We start from the raw sequence: 20,207 nt of genomic DNA, 5'->3' as shown, positions 1-20,207 counted from the left end.
CAGATTTAATGCAAGATACATAAATATTTATAGGGATAGACTTACCATGACCACCAGAAGAGTCAGATGCAAAAGCGCTGTCTGTACCCCGCAGATAAGAAGGATCCAGTTGAAGACTGAAGGCCTGAAGCACTATAGAGTCCCATGCAGGTCTCTGGTAGGAGGCTGAAGAGTCTACAGTGGAAGGCTGAAGAGGCTGCCCTGAAAACCAGGAGATGATATCCAAAGTGCAGGTAAAGACTGGAGCTCCTCCAAAGAAACAAAAGCAAGCCTTCCTTCTTCATTTTACTTTTATTCCATTCAGTAAGAAGCATGCCCAGGGTGGGTCTTCTGTCTTCAATAAATCCCTTCAGCTACACCCAGAACTATGCTGATTCAATTTAATTGGGTATTTCTCACTGAAATTAACATAATCAGTTAACTATCACAGAGATGAACTCCCTGAGTTGTCCAGCTCAATCTACTGAATTTCAGTGACAAGAAAAAGATTCAAGACCCTTGGATCAAGGAGTCTCACATACAGAAAAGAAGCCAGATAAGCCTCTTCACAGCCACATGGAACAAGACTGATGAACAATATTTGAAGGAAATACAAACACCGGGATCTATATAGCAGAGTGTGACCATCTATTCAGGCCTCTCACCATCTCTTCACTGCCCATAAGAGGATGTGTGTGTTTTGTAATGTGAAATATGCAGACTCTGTGCCACATTGATACTTCCCCATCTCTTTCCACCACTAACCAACCTGCAATGCACCAACATTTTCTATGTTCTTGTGTATTCCCCACTAGGAATACTGTATTCTTCACCTTCCCCAAAGACCCAGTCATTGAGGCCCTGAGCATCCTCCTCTGGCCACTTCAGGGCCCTCATTGACTGGCCAGGGTGCCTCTTCTCTTCTCTCACTTCTGGTTGCCCCATTCTAGGTATGACAGTGTTTCACTGGAATGATGCAATTGTGTATCTTCCTTCTTCACTAGACTGAGTTTCTTCAAGGCAAGGAATTTATTGTGGTTTGTATCTAGGTGTCACCCCAAAGCCTTATGTGCTCATAGGTGGGGCTTTTTAGTGGTAGCTGTATCTAGAATGTGTGCTTCTGGGATCTAGAATGTGATGCTGGGATTGATTCATGATGTGATGCTAGGATTAAGGCTGCCCCTCCCTGGGTGTGAGTGTTACCCACTAGTGGGTACCCTGAATAAAATATGAAGGTCAGAATGAGGGTTGCTTATAGTCACTTGTTGCTTGCTGTCTTGCTGCCTTTTGCCTGCCATGAACTGTTTCTCCTCTGCAATGCCCCTCTGCCATGGCATTGCATGGTAATGCAATTAAACCAGCTAACTATGAACTGAAAATTCTACAAACTGTGAGCCAAATAAGCCTTTCCTTCTTTTACTTTGAGTGTTAGGGATTTTGTCTCAGCAATGAAAGAAAAGTAACTAAGACAAAATTCACTACTTCCATATGTTTAGCCCAGGTTCTGGAACATAGAATCTTCACAAATATCTAAATGATGTTTACCGAGTGAAAATCAAGTATATATTTAGATGAACTTATAATTACAAGCCTGTTACAGGGGGGAGCAGCACAAGAGAGGAAGAGGTGAGGAACTAGACATAGACCCCACAGTCACACCTCCATGACCCACCCAGACACAACCAGAAATATATTTTACTAATCTGCTGGCTGGTTCCCAAGCCAATCAGTTGATAATCCAGCTCAAGAGTCACATGTATTTTGGTTTGAGATCTTTCATTCCATCAAATACATATACTAAGAAACTTTAAAAAATTAACAACTCTATCTTGATGGAAAAAATGTGTAGTTTCTGAACTGTGCTTCTAAAATTTTGCCAATTCCTGTCTACACTAGAAAAAGGTATCAACTCTACTTCATCTAATAAACTTAATAATCAAAATCACTAAATAAATTTTTTAATTGTTGGATGTAAAATTTCAATTGAACTTTAGTTCAATTTTAGTGAAAATTAGTCTAGCAAGAATATTTTGGTGATGTCTTACTCAGTTTTACAATTTTGCCAATGCCTTAGCTGACATTACATAAATCACACTAGCATTGAAACATGAAATGATACTCTAGAGCTAATTTTTGCACTTATAATAATTCAATAAAGTCTAGTCTAACAACCTCAGATAATATGTAGCAGAAATAAGTTTTTAAAAAGTTTTCTAATGAAAAAAAAATATTTTTCTCAATAAGAACACTGGAACATAGGATCAAACCTCACCTTAACTGTCTGAATAGCACTCTGAAGACTCAAGTGAGACTCTGATTTAAGAAGGTGGCATCAAGAGAGGCCATCAAGTGTCCTGAATACAAACTGTGCAAGGGGGCTGCCAGCTTTTCACTCCACAGCACACAGTTCAAAGACCTAACATGATGATTCCATTGCATTTTTAACATACATATAAACAAACACAAGGGCCAAAGAATATATGATAAATCCTACACAACCCAACTTTTATATTTTGATGAATGTAACAGTATTTATAAACTGCTGTGAATGTAGGACCAACATTCATTATAATGATATATCAACAACCTCTGTGCTTTAAAAATCATCTACAACATGTTAACCTTAAGTTTTTTGTCAAATGAGTTTCTGATACAGGACTTCATAGCACAGCTGTTTTAGAGACTCAGTTTGTCTCATTCTTCTGTCACATGATCAAGTGACAGTAAATATATTGTTTCTTGGCAAGAAATAGATTCACAGCATAGGAATTCATTTCCCCCAAATTACTAAACCTGTTCTTATTGTTTTCCTGAGAAATTCTATCATGTATACAAATAATGATACAGTTTTCATCTGTAAATGGAAGATCTCAGTAGGGAAGCAACAGTGTAAGAGTATTCCCATGTCAGATTGTTCCCAGGCACAACCTATCTGTGGCTAGTGGAAAAACTGTGTCTATTGTTCTATAGTAGATAATAATGATTCTAGGAAATGTTGATAATGTAATAAATAAGTGGCCTTCGCCTATTTCTAGAAGATGACCACTGTTATGGTTTAGATCTAAATTGTCCTTCTAAAGCTTCATGTGTTTGGAAAGGAATTGGATCAGGGGCTATAATGATCAGTCCACTGATGAGGTAATAGCTGACTTCCTTTTGGGAGGTGGGGCCTGGTTAGAGGTTATCTTAGTTACTTTTCTCTCATTGCTGAGAATAAAATATTCAACACCTAAAGTTAATGAGTAAAAGGTTTATTTAGCTCATTGTTTGTAGAGGTTTAAATTCATAATTGGCTGGCTCCAAAGCAGTGTGACATAGTAGACAGGCACTGCAGAGAAGAAACAGTTCATGGTGGGCAGCAGGTAGCAAAGCAAGCAAGCAAGGAACAAACCAAGCCTCTTTCTGTTCCTTATATTGTACCAAGCTACTGGGATTAGGGCAGTGCCAAGCCAATCAGTGGACTAATTTAGTAATCACCCACCCTTAATCTTAGCACCCTTATTCCTAGCACTGCACCATGAAACAATCACACACTCTATATTCAGCCACCTAGGAAAAAGCCCCATCTATGACTGTGTGAGGCTTTGAGGGGACATCTAGACACAAGCCATAACAGAAGCGTATCACTGGGGACATGGGCATGACCTACAAAGTTATATCTCCCTCCCTAACTCCTCCCTTCATGCTCTGCTTCCTGGCTGCCATTTACTGAGCACTTTTTTTCTGCCATGGCCCTCTACCATCCTGTTTCTGCCTGGGAGCCAGCTGACCATGAATTAACATCATGAGGCAATATAAACCTCTCCTCCTTTAAGTTGCAGATGTCAGATATTCTCTCCTAGTAATGGGAAAGTAAGACAAATTTTGGTACCAGAGAAGTGGAATTGTTGGCGTAAATGTACCTGACCAAAGGTTTAGAAACTTTGAAACTTGATTTTGAGAAGAGTTTGGAAGGATTTGGAGAAGTGAGCTACAGAAGCCATAGAATATTGGGAGCAGCAGTTGATGGAGAGAGTTCAGAAGACCAGAATGCTGACAGAAATCTGAATAGTAAAGACTAGGCTTAGGAGTTTTCAATTCAGAACAAGGATTCCATTGACAGTTGGACTAGAAGCCATGTATGTTACATAGTGGCAAAAAATTTGTCCATATTTTGCCAATTTCCTGAGACATAGCAGGAGACTGACATTAAAGGAAGAGGATTAAATAATCTGGTTGAGTGAACTTCAAAGCAGTCCCATATTCCAGCTGTGGTATGGGTACTTCTTGCTGCTTTTAGCCAGTTCTACAGTGATAATCTGGAACAAAAAGCAGACAAAAATATGGAAAGTTTCCAGCTTTTTCCGAAAGGAAGTGTAACCTTGATGGAAATCACAAGGTTAAGAAGCCATGAGGTGGCTCAAAGTAGGCTCCCAGGATGACACCAGGGGAGAGATGATGGCTGACATTCTGCTGCAAGCAGCATTTCTCTACCCTGCATTTACATGGACAATAGAGTAGATGTAGTACAAGTAAGAATGGCAGTAAGAAAACCAAATAGGTACATTCAGTGTCATAGAGTGGGAAGGGACCATGCAAGTTATGTTGGCTACTGACACATCTCTCTGGACATGTACTTTGGGGACTATTTCACAATCTGTGAAGAGAGGGTTTCCAGGATAATCATTCATGCCATGAATATTTTTTTAAGCATTTGATTTCTGCTAGTCTATCTGCCATGTGATGGTTATAAATGTCACAACATTAGGGAGGTTTAAATTTGGGAGTTTATAAAATGCTACCATTTATATAATCTAAATTAATAAACAACTAATCTGCAATAGCTTTAAAATAGCTGGCCTATTAGTGTACACACATGTGTGATGTATATGTGTGTGATATGTGCTCACATTCACATGTGTGGTTTACATACAGAGCACCTTCAGGGCTCTTGCTCTGCAATTCATGGCTGCTTATGTTGAATCAGGATGACTGAGAGTGAAGAGAAGACCCCCAAGTAGCAGAGGCTGGGTGGAGCTGTCAGAGGAAACTCCTAGTTTCCTGGGTTTGGGAAGCAGAGTTGTTTCTATCAAGGAACATTTCTTTGACCTGGACACCAGATGACATGGAAGGCTGTCAACATGAGAAGGTCTAGAGTGAATAGGGCCTTGTACCTGGGCCACATGGCCCAGGAGACACTATAATGTCAGAATTTCTCTAGCAGGAAAGATTCCACAGAAGTTTATGAAAGCTGCTAACTGAGGAATCATAGCCCAGGTTTAGGGTTAGGGGTGAGGCTAGATCCCTGCAGGAGAATCAGTCTTCCAGGCAGCCTTGGCTACTCTTGGATCCTAGCATACAGAAAACAACAGACCAGTCACCAAGTAACTGCATGGCTGTAACCACTCAGCAGAGTACCATTGTGTCCACAGCTCCATGGAGTTAGAAGTCTAAATTCCTTGCAATATCTGGAAAGAATGCAACAAATCCCACATATTTTTAGTTTTATTTTTGATATCACAATCTCCAAATTTGTCTAAGGGAACTTTTCAAATGAAATCCTGTCTCCTATTTTCTATGCTGTTCCTACTGGCTCCTTCTAAGTGCCTTCTCTACCTCTCTGCAGAAAATACAGTGAGATTCAAACATTACTCCTCGAGTAGACACACGGATGTATTCATGTGAGGATATGCAGGTAGTAATAGTGAAGAGAATCAAGTTATTTGCTCAGCATATGTGAATCTGGTAATTAAATAGGACTTGTCAATGCCATTAGATATTAATTTTGAAGTTCTTGTTTACAGCTTCACAAAAATTTCAATAAACAATCAGATACAAGTTTTTGAATTATTTGAAAAAACACTATAAAATTTAAATTGTATTAAATATTATTTTAGTATGAAAATGTAAATGCTGATGTTTATGCATCTAAAGATTTTCATTCTAAGCTAAACCAAGAAAGAAAACACATCAACATGAATTAGAATTATTAGAATCTAGAATTATTACATTAATTGTATAAGAAATAAACTTCTTAGCTTTATAATACAATCAGAATACAATAAGAATTTATATACATGTGTATCACACACCTATTTATATATTCACAGAAGCATTGGTAGTACAAATCTGTCTCATTTCCTAAACAATGTAGTTTGATCTCCATATAATGTTTTGCTAGAACTTAACCTTTTTGTATTTATGTCTTTAAAGGGTTATTTGTGAGCAACCATCTCATGATGCTTCTTTCCCAAAGCCTCCTTTCAATGTTCCTAATATAAGTTTTGCTTCAGTATATGAGTAAGGCATTTCAAAATTTGATTTTCATCTTTTTCTTGCTGCATTCATTTGTATTTAATATGCTTTGACCTCTGTGTGCTCTTTCCATGTTTCCTGTGCTTTAAGTATCAGAAATATGCTGTTTTAAGTGTCAGAAGTATGCTGCTTGGTTTTCAGTGTCATTTTTAGTCCTACCTCATTGATCTTTAGAAGATAGATGTGTTTATGGTTAGTTATCTATATCATCCAAACACACCTCTTTACACTCCTCTTGAAGTTCAGAATGTTTAAACTTAAATCTATTGCACTGGAAATGCATGGGATTCAAGTCAGCTAGCTGTTCAAAATGCTTTGTTGCTTTGCCTGCTGGGAGCTGGGGGATAGGACTATAGGGTAAATAGTCCCAGGAGTCATACAAATATTCATCAAGTCTGTACACATAATCAAAGATTTGGATGTGTGGTGGCCCATTCTGAAGGACATCACAGGGAACTGGGGAGGAAGTTCACAGCCATGTAAGGAGAAAGGGGAGTGGGTACGGTCATTTTCTGAGGAAAAATATTTAAACTGGGTGCCAAGGAATGATTAAGAGTTATGAGGGAAAGAAGGGAAGCAGAAATTTACTGGTGGAGGATTTGGTGATTGCCAGTCCCTGCAGAAGGAAAACTGTGTCAGAGGGACCAACTGAGTAAAAACCTGTTATCCTGAAGAGGGCAGAGCTGATGGCTGGTAACAAGTGCCCCGCCCCCTGGTCACTGTTCTGAACTTCAAACCATATAGAAGATGAGTGGGCTCATGTTCCTGAGTTAAAGAAACAAATCTGTTTACCTTTTAAGAAAAACCAGTTAGATCAATTTGACAAAAATTCATCAATGCAGTCAACCTCAGCTGCAGGAGAGAGGGTAAATTATAGTGCCAGAGGTGAAGTCCAGAGTCCATTCTACAGGTGTTGGGGGAACAAAATAATGAGATTTGAAAAGCAGGGAGAGAAGGATGCTTGGATCCTCAGAGCTTTGCCTGGCCTAGCAGGTGTGTGGTAATGGGTTATGAAAGATGGATGTCCTAAAGTGGGCAGACATGGTAGGAAATTGTGAATTCGGCTTTAGAGTCATTCAATGAGCTGTCCACGTGGAAGCAGAACTGTCAGGTAATTGTGGAAGTTGTAGGTCAGTAGCTGAAAAGAACATTTTGAAGTGATGTGTGTGAAGGCATCTGAAGGCTTGGTGTGAGGAGTGAACTCATGAAGGATAATCAACTGTTCAGAGGGTACGAGAACAGAGACTGGACAGCTATAAGTTAATGTTTGGGCAGGATAGAAGAGATATTATGTATTAAACAAGAAACATCCCAAATAGTATGGGGGAGACAGGGAGAATAATAGAATGTAGAGGACATGGTATTGAGTTAGGATGTGGTGTTGAGCTTGCAGGGAAGTACCTGAGCTGGAGTTGTAAGGTGTCCTTTGGATTTAGATAATGGTTGGGCATAGTTGTGAGGGCACTTTAGGTAGGGAGGGCAGTGTCTCCCAGGAAGCTGTGTCTCCTTTGACACAGTGCTTCACCTAACTCTACATCAGCTTCTTGGAGAAACGGCTTTGCTGACCAGACCTATCTACCAACCTGTCCTGAGGATGGATGAGATGGCAACTGTAGAGTGCTTAGAGCCACAATTAGCATTTGAGAGTGCTTAGTCATGGAAGCCATTGTTTACCAGTGTCATCAAAACCAATGTTAATTTATCTGGCTCTTTCTATAACATTGATATCTCTTGATGAGAAGAGGAGGAAATTTTCCTCAAGGCAAATACTTTTGAAGTAGATTCTCTAAATGATGACATTTTACTTTCTTGGGAACTATGATAGAGACAACCATTTGAGCAGGATGAGAAGGAGTTCATAATTATTGCATACTTTATTTAAATTTAGCTTTAGACAGATGATTTCATATTCTACTGGTCTCCAAAGATTGCCAAGTAATTCTTCAGTTAAATTAGGTATTTTTTAAAGATTTTCCTTTGACTTTCTCCGTAATGGAACAGACAGTGTTGAGAGTCCCCAGCCTTATTCTTTTATCATTGCAGTAAGTTTATTGGTACATTTTAGGTATACAATACAGTTACATTCATCATTGGGATGTTCTACCTTTACATGATGTATCTTGGTTCTTATTTTTTTCCCTTTCCCCTGCCCTCCCTTCACTCCCTCCACCCTTCCATATTTACAAAGACTTTGTTTCCATTTTTTCCTTTTCTCATATTTTTTCCTTTCCCTTCTTCCCTTACCCCTTTCGAACTTTACTACCTATTTCACATTATCTATTATACATTTTGGTCCTCATTTACACTTTCAGTTTCTCATACCAGAGAAACTATTCTGTATTTACACATGCATGTCGTCTTTATTTCACTTAAGAGTATAGCCTCAATGTGCATCCATATAGCTATAAATGTCTCTAATTTCTCATTCTTTATACCCAGCCTAATTCTTAAACTTCCTGAATTTTAAAAAATATTTGTCTGATCACTGGTGTTTTGAACTTTAACTCAAAGTTGCTCAATATTTATGTTTCATGTACTGATGAGAAAGATTCCTTATATAACTGGAAGATATGGGTTATCTTCTGAATTAAGTTGAAAACAAACTTTTTGTATTTCATCAACTGCAGCAGAAGAGTAACTGCTTAAATGAAACTTACACTTTGATGTGTAAAGTAGATATAATGTTAAGGAACATCACACTATTAAGTAAACACTGTAAATCTTAATTCCTGGGATTTGAAAAAAATCTTTATCCCCCCTCAATCAAATCAGATACATTTAATATAGAGGTTCCTTTAATCCACTGAATGAGCGCCGGCTGGTCCTTGACCCCGCCAGACATGCACCTGCCCATTCCTGGACCCCACAAAGGACATCCCCATGCCAGTGAGGGTATCTAACAGATCTGGATCCATGAGGCAGAGGCACCTGGTTCCAGCGAGCCATTGCTATGAGCTCTGGAATATGGCACAGGGGTGAGCAGCAGAGGGCCTCTTGGAGGCTTGTTGAAAAATGAAGCCCATTGGGAGAGCAAAGGCAGAGCGGACTACAGCAATTGGTGAGTTGCTGAGAAGGGCACCTCCTATAGAACTTGGACCTGCTATGGGGGAAGGGTAGCTCAAACTTGCAGTAGAACCTTGAAGAGTTCTTACCCATAGGAGGTCAGGAGGCTCAATTCTGGCCTTGCAGCCAGAAACCAGCCTGAATCTACTTGGACTGCAGCTTGTTCACTGAGCTTAATTGACTGAGCTGTATGGGCTTCAGCTCACATTGAATGTCAGCAATAGCAGAGTCATGCCTCAAAGGGGACCCGTTTCTTTCTTCTTTTTTTCTCTTTCTTTCTTTTCTCTTTTCTCTTACTTCTCTTTTCTTCTTAATTTCACTCTATTCTTGTTTCTGTTTTTGTCCTATTTTATTTGTTTCTTGATTGTTCTCATTGTTAAAAGAGTGTGAATACAATTTCTAGTTTTCCTGTTGTTGCTTGTTTATTCCACTCTTGTTTCTGTTCTTTCCTTCTCTCTTTTCCTCCTGTCTTCACCAGTTTCCAAAGTTTGTGTGATTCTCTTACATACTCTAGCCCTACTTCTAACTTCTCCTTCTATTTCTCTACTCCCCGTATTCCTTCTAAGTCTTCTTCCTGGAGGGTAAAGCTGCTATATTAAATGGCTTACTAACTCTAAAAATATTTTTGTTTGGTCCTTAATTTTGATATATAACTGGAAGTCTAGTTTATGCAATGAAAGGTGTCAGAACAATAGCTACCATAATTTGTCATTTTCTAAGCTGCAGTTGATGCTATTGCTGTTGCTCATTGTATTACTTTGGCCAAGATGACATGATTGCTCTAGTTAGTTGTCTTTACTGGTATACCAAGACTGAGATTCCTTAAATGGCATTACAGACTCAAAACCCAAAGGCCAACTATATGAGGAACACCACCCAAGAAGTAACCATTCCTTAAAGACTCTAAATACTAGCAATGAAGATACTTATAATAAGAAATTTACAAGCAGCAAATTAAATAAAAGCTTCAACAATAACAAAAAATAGTAATGAGAAGACACTTATACAAGATACAAATCCAGACTTCTAGATAATCAAAGGGAAATCCAGGGAGTGAGATGGAACAATCCAAAACTCAACCACCTGGACTCCCAGAATTGGCAATGAAAGAGGATCTGGAAAAAATGAAATCAGAAATAATTTTTCAGATAACAACAGAGATGGTGACCATAGTAAAAGACATGATAAATAACTCTAGAGCAGACACAGATTAAAAAAACAGGGCAGCTGAGGAACATGATGGAATCCCAACATAGGAAACAAATGGAATCCATAAAACAGATTCAAACAGATATCCTGGAGATTAAAAACTCCACTGAAAGTTTACACAGCAGAATGAGTGAATGTGAGGACAGAATATCTGATATAAGACAGGATTTTGATTAGTGATAAGGAAAAGAAATATTTCTTAAAAATAGCAAGGGACCATGAGAAATCAATCCAGCAGCTGCTAGATGATGCAAAGAATAATATAAGACTGATAAGAGTCAGTGAAGAAACAGGAGATAGTGCAAACAACATAAAAAAAACTGTTCAGAGAAGTAATGGCAGAAAATTTCCCAAGAAGGAGAAAAGAATGTGAGATACAGATAAGTGAGGCACAATAAGACTCCATGTAGCTGTGATAAAAAAATAAATCTACACCTAGGCATATAATAGTCAAGATGACAGAAACCCAACAGAAGAACACAATATTACAAGCAGTGAGAGAAAAGAAACCAATTACATACAAAGGAAAGCCCATCAGAATCACAGCAGACTTCTCAACACAAAACCTCAAGTCAAGAAGAGCCCGGAGTGAAGTATTTGAAGCCCTAAACAAAAACAACCTCCAAACTAGATTAATGTACCCTGCAAAACTGTCTTTCAAAATCAATGGAGAAAGATACCTTCATGACAAAGAGCACCTGAGGAACTTCACAAAGACCAAACTAGCACTCCAAAAATTTTTAAACAATATCTTAGGAAAAGACAATGAGGGGCACAACCCCATGAAGCTCATCAGAATGAATCCATCAGGCAAGACAAGAAATTAAATGGAAAGGGAGGGGCGAATCCAACAACAGGAAAAGATAATGGCAAGGATAAGTCAATAAAAAAAATTATAACCATCAATGTTGATTATATAACCATCAATGTTAATTATTATAATCATCAATTCACCAATCAAAAGAAATAGCCTGGCAGAATGGATCAAGAAGCAATATCCAATAATATGCTGCATACAAGAAAAACACTTAATTCAAAAAGAAATTTGTAGTTGGAAAGTTAAAGGGTGGAAAACAATGCTCCATGTGACAAGAACCTAAAAAAATCAGGAGTAGCTATCCTATTTGCAGATGAAATGGGTTTCAAACCAAAACTAATTAAGAGAGACAAAAGAAGGCCATTGCATCCCTCTAAAGGGAACAATCCAAGAGGAAGAGGCAACAATCATAAATATATGTGAACCAAATACTAGTGCACCCAACTATATAAAACAAATATTTTTCCCCCATTAAGTTTATTGGTACATTTTAGGGATAAAATACAGTTACATTCAACATTGGGATCTTGTACCATTACATGAGTATCTTGGTTCTTATTTTTCTCCCCTTCCCCTGCCCTCCTTTCAACCCCTCCACTCTTCCCTATTTGCAAAGATTTTGCTTCCATTTTTTTCCTTTTCTCATATTTTTTCTTTTCCCTTCTTTCCTTTCCCCTACCCCTCCCACTTCCCCTGCTCCTTTAGACCTTTACTTCCTATTACACAATATCAATTATACATTTTTAAAATTACAATATCAAGATCTAGGAGACATTACCACAGATTTTACAGAATTTTAAAAGATATAGAAAGCATATTACAAAAATCTGTTTTAAAATAAATTTGACAACTTTTAAGAAGTACATTGGAAGACAAATTAATGAAACTAAGTCTGGAGAGAATATAAAATTTGAATAGCACCTATTAAATAAAGTATATTCCTAGCTTGAAAACCTACCTATATGACAACAACAGACTCATATACATTTTAAATGATGAATTATATCAAACATTTAAAGCAGAACAAGAAAGAACACTTCTCCCCTCATTTTAGGAAATCAACATTGTGCTACTCTTAAAATTGGATAAAAATAATAGAAGAAAAAAGTATGAACATTGATAGAAATTTGTTTAACAAAAACAACTATTAGAAGTCAGATGTGGCAGTATGTAGAAACTGGTTTTATGATAGGGATGGCAATGTTGGTACAGCACTGGAAGATCCATCCCCAAAAGTAATCATTTTAACAGAGGAAAGGAGAAAGCCATATGATCCTGTCAGTAGTTGGAGAAAAATATTGGACTAAATTCCACAGCTGTTCATGGTAAAAGCTATCAGGAGACTAGAAATAGAATAGAACCTTCTCAACAGATTAAAGACATGTACTCCATACTTCCAGGAAAACCACCTTATATGAATGGAGAAGATTCAATGCTTTCTCTCTAAGGTGGGGAACAAGGGCAGATATGCCTACTCTTCATCTGTCCATTAAAATTTGAAACATAGGCCTAAACCAAAATAGTCTGGCAATAAAATGACAATTAGGATGGGATTGGCAAAGCAAAAGGAAAATCTTTATATGTAGATGATATGATCATCTACAGAGAAAATAGTAAGAAATCTCTAGGACCCCCTAGAACTTGTATTTGAATTTAGCGGGTTTAGAAAACACAAGGTATATATAAAAAAGCAGGTCTATGTATACTCGCTATAAATGAAGAATTGGATATTGAAATTTAAAAGTTATGTAGGAGTACAAAGGACCTAGAAAAGTAATAAGAAAAACAAAGTGTTGGAAGATGTTTAGTACCAATTTCAAGACTTCTTCTAAAGTGACAGTAATCAAGGCAGTGTTAGTGTAAGGAAAGACATATAGATCATTGGAATAAAACAGATAATCTAGAAATAGTACCACACATATATGGTCTGAGTTTTGAAAGATTATTCAACATTAACATTTTATAGAATATAAACTCAATTCAAGAGCCGAGGAAAAGATAGTGTTTTCAGCAAATGGCACTAGAATACCTGGTACCCGTATATGAAAAATTAACCTCAACCCTTTATTTCCATACATAAAAATAACATGAAAGGATCTATTAACCTAAATATGAAAGCCTAAAAGTATAAAACTTTAAGAAGAAATTATAAAGGAAAATGTTTATGAATTTAGAGTAGGCGAGAACTACCTAGGATACAAAAACCATGATGTATAAAAGAAAAAAAATTGATAAATGAGATTCCATCAAAATTTAGAACTTTAAATGACATCATTAAAATGAAAAGTAGTCCTTAAACAGACTATATTTACAATGCATATAATCTATGACCAGAGTATATAAAGAATTCTTAGAGCTCATTAACAGACAACCCAATTAAAAAGTAGACACAAGAAGATGATAAATAGCCAGAACAGCACAAGCAAAGGTGTGCAACACTAGAATCAGAAAAATACTAATCAGTACAGTAACAAGATTGAATTATACACTCATTAGGGAGATGAAATTAAAAGTTTTAAAAGCCTTGTCATGACCTTTTCTTTTTGTTGGATTCTCCCCATTTGCATTTAAATTGTCACATCCAAAGGATTCATTCTGCTAGGCTTCTTGGGGTTGTGATCCTCATTGTCTTTTCCTAGGATACTGTCTAAAATTTTTTGGTTTGGTATTCATAAAGTTACTGAGGTGTTCTTTATCATGAAAGTATCTTATTTCTCCATCAACTTTGAAAGATAGTTTTGCAGGGTACATCAATCTGGGTTGGAGGTTGTTTTCTTTTAGGGCTTGAAATACATCACTCCAAGCTCTTCTTGCCTTGAGGGTTTGCATTGAGAAGTCTGCTGTGATTCTGGTGGGCTTTCCTTTGTATGTGATTTGATTCTTTTCTCTCATTGCTTGTAGAATTTTGTTCTTCTGTTGGATTTCTGGAATCCTAACTATTATATGCTTATGTGTAGAGTTTTTTGATCAAGGCTAGCTGGAGCCCTATATGCCTCCCTTATCTGTATGTCAAGTTCTTTTCCCCTGCTCAGGAAGTTTTCTGCCATCACTTCTGTGAACAGTTTTTTCATGTCATCTGCACTCTCTCCTGTTTCTTCATTGACTCCAGTCAGTCTTATGTTATTCTTCTTTGCATCATCTAGCAGCTGCTGGATTGATTTCTTGTGATGTCTTACATTTTTAAAGCAATTTAAAATAAATATTAATGGACATGAAAAATCAAATAAGCACTAATACAATAGTAGTGGGGTCCCTCAGCCCTCAGTACCCCACTACCACAAATAGACAGATCAAGTAGACAAAAAAATCCACAGCAAAGTACTAAAATACAACCAAACTTTTGAACAAATGGACTTAACAGATATTTACAGAGTGTTCCACTCCACAAAATCAGAATACACATTTTTTACAGCTGCACATGGGTCATTCTTCAAAATGCTCATAGAACATGTTTAAGCAAATGCAAAGGAATTGAAATTATCAAATGCATATTATCAGACTATAGTCCAATGAAATTGGAGATCAAAAGCAAAAGAAAATGCAAGAACTTCATAAACCCGTGGAAATTGAACAACACCCTCCTTAACACCCTCCCCAGTGGGTCATAGAGGAAATTAAAGAATAAATTAGTTTCTACAATTAAACAAAAATGCCAATACAACATGTTGAAATTTATGAGACACAATGAAAGTCTTAAGAGGGAAATTCATAGCAGTGAATACTCATTTTAGGAAAACAAAGTGAGCTCAAATGAACAATCTAATGCTGAATCCCAAGCTTCTAGAAAAAGAAGAGCAAGACAAACTCGAAGCTTTTACAAGGGAGGAAATTATGAAGATCAGAACAGAAATTAATGCAATGGAGACTAAGAGAATGATACCAAAAATAAAGGAAGGAAAGAGTTACTTCTTCAAAAGAATAAACAAAATTGGCAACCCTTAGCCAACCTCATAAAAAAAATGAAAGACTCAAATACATGCAATTAAGAATGAAAAGGGTGAAATTACAACAGACCCAGCAGAAATCCAGAGTATCATCAATGCCTACATCGAGAATCTATATGCCAATAAGATAGAAAACACAGACAAAATAGACAGATTTCTAGATATATATATATGAATCACCAAAGTTGAATGAAGAAGATCTAAAAATTCTAAACATCCAATAACAATCAATGAAATTGAAAACCTAATTAAAAATCTACCAACAAAGAAAAACTCGGGTCCTGATGGCTTCACTGCTGAATTGTCCAAGACATTTAGAAAAGAACTATTGCCACTACTTTTTAAACTTTTCAATGAAATTGAAAGGGAAGCAATACTCCCAAATACATTCCTGGAAGCAAGCATCACCTTGATCTGAAAGCCAGAGAAAGATCCAATCAAAAAGATAACTACAGGCCAATTGCCCTGTATGAACATAGAGCAAAAATCCTCAATAAGATACTGGCAAACAGAATGCAGAAGATCATACACCTTGACCAAGACAGATTCATCCCAGGGATGCAGGAATGGTCCAACACAGGCAAATCACCAAGTGTAATACACTATATTAACAGAGCCAAGGACAAAAACCATATGATCATCTCAACAGATGCAGAAAAAGAACTGACAAAATCCAACACCCATTTATGATAAAATCCATACAGAAAATTGTAATAGACGGTCTTTATCTCAACCTGTTTAAGGCTATCTATGAAAAACCAATAGCCAGCATCATACTAAATGGCCAAAAACTGAAATCCTTCATGGTAAAATTGGGAACAAGGATGTTCACTATCACGACTCCTATTCAATACAGTTCTGGAAACATTAGTCACAGGAATTAGACAAGAGAAAGAAAAAAAGAAATAAAGATAAAAAATGAAGAAGGTACATTGTCATTATTTGCAGATGACATGATACTCTATGTAGAAGACCCCAAGAACTCCACCAAAAGTCTTCTAGACTTAATAAACAAATTCATTAAAGTATCTGGATACCAAGCCAACATCCAAAAATCAATATCCTTCCTGCACACAAAAACAAGACACACTGTGAGAGGAACTGGAGAAAAAATTCCCTTCACAATAGCATCCAAAATCATGAAATATTGAGGAATCAATCTAATGAAAAATTAACTCTATTCTGAAAACTATAGCACTCTGAAAAAAGAGATGGAAGAGGATATCAGAAAATGGAAAGACATCCTTTGCTCCTGGGTAGGAAGAACCAATATAGTGAAAATGGCCATACTTCCAGAACCTGAAATTCCAAGAGCATATTTCACAGAACTAGAGAAAACAATCCAAAATTTCATTTGGAACAAGAAGAGAACTAGAATAGCAAAAGCAATTCTAGGCAACAAAGACTAGGTAGGGCATGTCACAATCCCCAATATCAAACTATACTACAAAGCTACTGTGATAAAAACAGCATGGTACTGGCAAAGAAACAGACCTGAGGACCAGTGGAACAGATTAGAAGATGCAGAAACAACTCCAGACACGTTCAGCCACCTCATCTTTGACAAAGGTGCTAAACACCCTCACTGGGGGAAAGATAGCCACTTAATAAATGGTGCTGGAAAAACTGGGTTTCAATTTCCCAAAGATTAAAACTAGACCTATATCTCTCACCATGCACTAAACTAAAATGGAAATGGATCAATAATCTAAATGTTGAAACAGAAACATAAACCTGCTGGAAGAGAGGTTAGGTAGAACTCTTGAAGACAATGGCTTAAGAAAAGACTTCATGAACAAACCTTCAGTCTCACATGAACTAGTACAAAGAATCAACAACTCAGATCTCATCTTAGTAAAAAGCTTTTGCACAGCAAGAGAAACCACAGAGTGAATAGACAACCCACAATGTCAGGAAAAATTTTTATCAGCTGTCCCTCAGACAAAAGTCTACTATCTAGAATATATAAAGAACTTAACAAAAATCAGACATCCCACATTTAAAGACCCATTCTAAAAATGGGCATCTGAAAATATCAGATATTTCTCAGACCAATAAGTAGAAACAACAAACAAACATATGAAAAAATGTTCATTACTGGTCATCCAAGAGATGCAAATGACAACCACACTGAGACTTCACCTCGCTCCAGAAAGAATGGCTACTATCAAGATATCAACTAATAACAAATGCTGAAGGGGCTGTGGGGAAAACTGAACCCTTCTCAACTGTGGAAATCAGTATGGAGCTTCCTCAAGAAATTAGAATTAGAGGTCACATTTTACCCAGCTATTCCCCTGCTGGGTATCTTCCCAAAAGAATTAAAAGAATCATACCATAGCAATATATTTGTACCCATGTTTATATTAACACAGTTTGCAATACCTAAATCTCGGAAGAGACCAAATGCCCATTGTGACTGGATAAAGAAGATATGGAATTTTTTTTATAAAATGGAGTACTACTCAGCCACAAAGAATGAGAAATTAGAGACATTTATAGCTAAATGGATGCACTCTGAGTTCATACTGTTAAGTGAAATAAATAGGTTACTTGTGTGTAAATACTGAATAGTTTCTCTGGTGTGAGAAACTAAAAGTGTAAATTAGGACCAAAATGTATAATAGGTAATGTGAAATAGGTAGTAAAGTTCCAAAGGGGTAAGGGAAGGGGAAGTGAGGGGTAAGGGAAGAAGGGAAAGGAAAAAATATGAGAAAAAGAAAACATGTAAGCAAAGTTTTTGTAAATAGGGAAGGGTGGAGGGGGTGAAGGGAGGGCAGGGAAAAGGGGAAAAAATAAGAAACAACATATATCATGTAGAGGTACAAATTCCCAACCATGAATGCGATCTTAATGTAAGCTTAAAATGTACCAATAAACTTAATGAATAAAAAATAGAGAGAAAGCTGCACTTAATTAATGTGTACAACTAGATGACTCTGGATAGGTATATATTTGTGTTAACATTGTCACAGTACAAGTAATACACATACCCACCACCTTCAAAAATTTCCTTATGTCTGTTTTTTTTTGTTTATTTTTATGATAATTTTGATTTTATGATTTCACATTCTTTAACAAGAGAACCACCAGATTAACAAGATTTCTCAATACACAATACTTTGGTGTTAACTATACACAGTATTTGTACAAAGCAACTTCAACTTTGTACCTATCAAACCCCATCCCCTGGTAACCACCACTGTATTGTCTACCTCTTTGAAGTCACATAAATGGGACCATGCAGTACTCATCATTCTGTTGCTGACATTTAATTCAGCATACTGTTTTTCATGTCCATTGATAATGTCAGAAATGGCAGGACTTCCTTCTTTTAAGACTGAATAATACTTAATTGTATGAATATACCATATTTTCTTCATCCAATTAACTATTGATGGATATCTGGATTGTTTTCTTACCTTGGATGATACTGACAACACTGCACAATGAATATGAATGTGTAAACATCTCTTTGAGATCCTGATTTTTATTTTGGGGGACCTATTTCCAGGAGAACCAATGCTGGACTAAGTGGTAGTTCTATCATTACTTTTTGAGAAACCTCCAAACTATTTTCTACAGTAGTAACTCCATTTTGCATTTCCTCCAAAAGTTTACAAAGGCATTTTCCCCATAATCTTAACAATTGTTATCTCTTTTTTTTATTGCTTTTTAAATTAAATTCTTTTATAGGTACATTGTAGGTACACAACACAATTACATTTCTCATTGGGAATTGTACCTATACATAACGCATCTTGGTTCTTATTTTTTCTCCATTCCTAGCCCTCCCTTCACCCCCTCCACCCTTCCCTATTTAGAAAGACTTTATTTCCAATTTTTCCATTTCTCAGCATTTTTCCTTTCCCTTCTTACCTTTCCCCTGCCCCTCCCACAACCCCTACCCCTTTGGACCTTTTCTTCCTATTTTACATTATCGATTATTCATTCTAATCATTGGTATATTTTAGGTATACAACATAATGACATTCATCATTGGAAATTTGCACCTTTACATAGTCTCTCTTGGTTCTTATTTTTCACCCTTGCCCAGCCCTCCCTTCAACTCCTCCAGTCCTCCCTATTTACAAAGATTTTGTTCCTATTTTTCCATTTTCTCATATTAATCCCATTCCCTTCTATCCTTTCCCCTAGCCCTCTCACTTCCTTCCCCTTTTCCCCTTTTCTTCCTATTTCACATTACCTATTGTACATTTAGTCCTTATTTACACTTTCAGTTTCTCACACCAGAGAAACTATTCAGTATTTACACATGTGTGTCCTATTTATTTTATTTAAGAGTATTCCATCACTGTGCATCAACTTAGCTATAAATGTCTCTAATTTCTCATTTTTTATGGCTGGGTAGTACTCCGTTTTATAAAAAATCCCACATTTTCTTTATCCAGTCTCCAGTTGATGGGCATTTGGGCTGTTTCCAAGTTTTAGCTATCACAAACTGTGCTGCTATGAACATAGGCACACATATATCACTGTAGTATGATTCTTTTAATTCTTTGGGGAAGATCCCTAGCAGTGGAATAGTGGGGTCAAATGGGACTTCCAGTCCCAGTTCTTTGAGGTACCTCCATACTGATTTCCACAGTGGTTGCACCAGTCGACACTCCCACCAGCAGTGGAGCAGTGTTCCTCTTTCCCCACAGCCGCGCCAGCATTTGTTATTGGTTGATTTCATGATAGCAGCCATTCTTTCTGGAGTGAAGTGGAATCTCAGTATTGTTTTCATTTGCATCTCTCAAATGACCAGTGATGTTCAACATTTTTTCATGTATTTATTTGCTATTTCTACTTCTTTGTCTGAGAAATGTGTGTTCATTTCAGATGCCCATTTTTTGATTGGGTCTTTAAATTTGGGAGGTCTGATCTTTTTAAGTTCT

This window comes from Heterocephalus glaber, unplaced genomic scaffold (assembly GCF_053883595.1).
Source record: "Heterocephalus glaber isolate CG9 unplaced genomic scaffold, H.glaber_assembly_v1.0 deba00000331, whole genome shotgun sequence".
Classification (NCBI taxonomy): domain Eukaryota; kingdom Metazoa; phylum Chordata; class Mammalia; order Rodentia; family Bathyergidae; genus Heterocephalus; species Heterocephalus glaber.
This window is presented reverse-complemented; position numbering follows the sequence as displayed.